The following is a 3,680-nucleotide window of genomic DNA, read 5'->3' on the forward strand; positions in this document are numbered from 1 at the left end:
CTTCCCGGAACATCTGCCTCCTGGGTGCTTATCAGAGAGGCCGTTTGTGCTCCCGGAGGGACTGTCCGGGGCAGGGGGAGCGGCCATGTCCCAGCCCCAGGCCCCCAGGCAGCCGTGGGCCCAGCCTCACCCCTTCGGCTCCATTTACTCACCTTTTCTTTCCTTCCTTCCTCCCTGTCTGTCCGTCTGTCCCTGTCCCACCCGCTCCTGGCCTGGTCCTCCCCCAGGGCCCCTTCTAGGATGACAGGGGCTGAATGACAGCTCAGGGGCTCCCGGAGCCAGGCTCCTGTCCTCCCCCACCAGGCCTCCTCCTGGGGGACGGGGCCTCCGGAGGCAGCCAGGGCCCTGGGAGGGCCAGCGGGGCCTGCGGTCACACAGTGGACGCACTGTGACCACGAGGCCTCTGCTCTGACTGTCGTCTTGTTTGTTTTGTGTGTGCGCCCATGAGAGTCGGGGCGGTCTCTGACCCAGGAGCCCCGCGGCCGCCCCGGGTGTGTGCTGGACCCATAGCACTCTCCACTTCCTGTCTGAGCAGCGGAGCGGGTGGCTGGAGCTGCCCCGCTGCCCCGCTGCTGTGGCACCGGGTCACCTGGGGGAGGAGGGGCTGGGAGCTCTGGCTGTGCTGCTGCTACGGCTGCTCCGAAAGGCCTGCCTCGGCCAGATCCTGGGGGGGGTGGGGTCCCCACTCCTCCCGGATTCCAGGGCGATGCCTGGCTGCACTTCACTGAGGAGGAGGCTAGACCTGCAAGGTGGGACCTGCCTGTTGTCGCAGAGGGAGAGACGCCAGGGCTGCTGGAAGGGTGGGCCTTCCTGGCGCCCCCCGCCCCCCACCTCACGCCCGGAGCCCCCCGTGTCTGCCCAGCCTCCAGGCTTGGCCCGTAAAGGCCAGAGCTCTACTGGTCAAGTGTGTGGTTGCAGAGGAGGCTGCTGGGGGTCAAGAGGCCTCACCTCGGGGGCACTGGGGTCCGGGCTGGCCCTGGGGTGTGGGGATTGGATGAGGACCGCCCTGAGCCTTGTCTGCTGCTCCAGACCCATCCAGGGGCCTGTGTGTGCCGTTCGCAGTGCAGAGGAGAGCTGGGACTCTGGACACGATGCTGCAACTCCTGGGTCTCAGTTTTCCCCTCTGCGAAATGGGTCGGTGCCAGCACTTCCCTCAGGGGGGACGGGATCTCGCCCGGCCCGTAGGCGGTGCTGCCTGCTGGTGGCTTGATGTCCTGACCAGTGGCTGTTGCAGTGGCTGGGACTGGACCTGGGTCAGATCTCAGGACCCGGAGTCAGGGCCCAGGGTCTGCACGGGGGACTCTCCTGAGGGGAAGGCTCCTAGGGAATTGGGGGTGGCCTCGCCCCTTCCTCCTCTCTCTGAGGCCCTGGGACCCTGATGGCTCTCTGTACTCCCGGCCAAGTTTCCAGGAAATTATTGCATTTCCTCCCCGCTGGGGCTCAGGAAGCAATGGCCTGGGCACGGGGCACCACATGTGTGAGCACAGGTGTGTGTGAGTGTGAGAGTGTGTGTGAGTGTGCGGGTGGGAGTGGATGTGTGATGGAGCCTCCCGGCGCCTTGGGGACCGGTTCTCCCTTGACAGGCGTGTGTGCGGCTCCTAAACTCTAAGGGTCCCAGAGACTTGCCACCAGGGGAGCCGTGGGCAGCAGCAGCTCGTCCCAGGCTCACCCCGCCCCGTCTCCCAGGCCCCATCCTCTGTGAGCCCGACAGCCCAGGGGCTCTCCTTGCTCCTTCTCTCCTGGGCCCTTCCTGGTTTCATGTCCCGGTTGCAGTCAGCGCCCTCTTCAAATAGAAAGAAAGAAAAGAAGGTGTGACTGCCTTCCGGTCAGGATGGGGCGCACAGGTGCTCGCCTCTTCCCACAACCACATCAGAATCTCGGCGCCACGGAGCAGCCGTCGCTCAGAACCGCCTGAACTCTAGCTGAACGGACGCCCTCGACTAGGGATTTAAGGCGGGAGCCACGCTGGGCCTGGCGGGAGGGGTGGAGGAGAGGAACCGGCCGGTGCACACCCACAAGTAGCGGGTAAAATCGGGAGGGATGTCCCAGCCCCACACCAGGCCCCCAAGCCCTGGGCTCCGGGGCCAGGAAGAGAAGTCCAGCAGGGACGGTGGCTGAGTGAGACAGAGGCTCCGGGAGTCCCGGGTGTTCCTCTTAAAGGGCCAGTGCGTGGACTTGCTCAGACACACTGGCTCTGAGCTCCAGCGCTGGCCTAGCAACCTGGAAGGCATCAGGAGCACATGGGATGGTCTGACTTGCGGAGCTTCGGGCTGAGGGCGAGAGGGGCCGTGCTCTCCCTGGCAGGAGCCATTAATCCTTGGCTGAGCCGTCCCCCCTCCCCTCCCGCCCCTGTAGAACTGGCGGCAGGCACCTATCTGCGTGTCCATCAACCTGGCTCACACCGTTTGCTCAGCCTTGGCGATTTCCTGACATCTCGCCCCACCCAGCGTTTGGGCCGCTCCCAGTGGCTTCTCCATACAAACAGCCTGTCTCGCTGATGCTGCGAATGTTCCTTAAATCCCTCAAACAAGCAGCCTCCGACCTCAGGGTGCACGTGACTCTCACCACGGGGCCCAGGCTGGCACTCGTGCGGCCGTCTGCAGATCACGCCGTAGCTCACGCCAGGCGGCCCCGGGCAGGGCATAGACAGTGACCAACCTCAGGCTGCATGTCCTGGGAGGCCCGGAGTCAGTGCACAGTTCGATTTCCTGTTGGGGCACATGCCCGGTTGCGGACTCGACCCCCAGTAGAGGGGGTAGGCGGGAGGCAGCCGATCCATGATTCTCTCTCATCACTGATGTTTCTGTCACTCTCTCCCTTTCCCTTCCTCTCTGACATCAATAGAAACTTATTTAAAAAATAACCCCTTTACTGGGATTAGAGCCCACAACCCAGGCGAGTGCCCTGACCAGGAATCAAACTGTGACCTCCTGGTTCCTGGGTGGATCGATGCTCAACCACTGAGCCACACCAGCCAGGCCATCACTGGGGTGTAAATGCTGGCTTCCCAGGGGTGCCGGCGAGGACTCCTGGGTGTAAGCGAGGAGCAGCCCCGGTCAGCTGTGCAAGGCTGTGCCCCAGGGACGGGGTCACTTCCTGAGCACAGGCCTGTCCGACCGCACCTCACAGCTGAAGGGCCCACCCCTTACTGCTCACGGACAGACGGGGAGACAGGTCAGAGGGCATTCCCACAGCCACTGGGAAGGGGTTGTGGGGCCCATCAGCCCGAGCCCCGAGCCCTGATGGCAGAGAAGGATCCTGGGGTCACTTGAAACAGTCCAGCCTGACAGGGGTTGGAGCTCATGTGTCCCCCGTGACATGGAGAGTGGTGGTTGCCCCGCCTGGGCCCTGGGACTGCGGGGAGGGGCTGGGGGGCTGGCCCAGGCCTGGCTCCACCAGGGACAGAGGAGCCAGTGCTGCTGGGAAGACCGGGGAACAGTGGCCACAGGAGAACTCTGCCAGCGGAGAAGCACCTTGTCCGTGGCAAAGGGCCGTGTCCACAGCATCGCCGTCCGCCACCTGCAGAGTCCTGTGCGCCTGTGGGAGGGGCTGGCCTGGACGGGCCACCCGGTCTGGTCTCTGACGGTTTGGTGGCGACGGATGGGCCACCTGCGTTAGTCCCCGGGGACGGCCAGCTGCGCGAGCCCAGGGGGAGGCCGGGGCCAGGGGCCAGCCCTCTC

General features: G+C 64.9%; 1 protein-coding gene across 1 annotated transcript in view; it reads left to right on the top strand.

Moving 5' to 3' along the window:
* GGT5 (gamma-glutamyltransferase 5) overlaps positions 1-3,680 on the top strand; it is a gene marked incomplete at its 5' end in the record, with an annotated part of 11,112 nt that overhangs the window by 547 nt on the left and 6,885 nt on the right. The gene's annotated exons all lie outside the window — the stretch shown is intronic.

The sequence above is a fragment of the Myotis davidii genome, unplaced genomic scaffold, assembly GCF_000327345.1.
Source record: "Myotis davidii unplaced genomic scaffold, ASM32734v1 scaffold43, whole genome shotgun sequence".
Lineage (NCBI taxonomy): Eukaryota > Metazoa > Chordata > Mammalia > Chiroptera > Vespertilionidae > Myotis > Myotis davidii.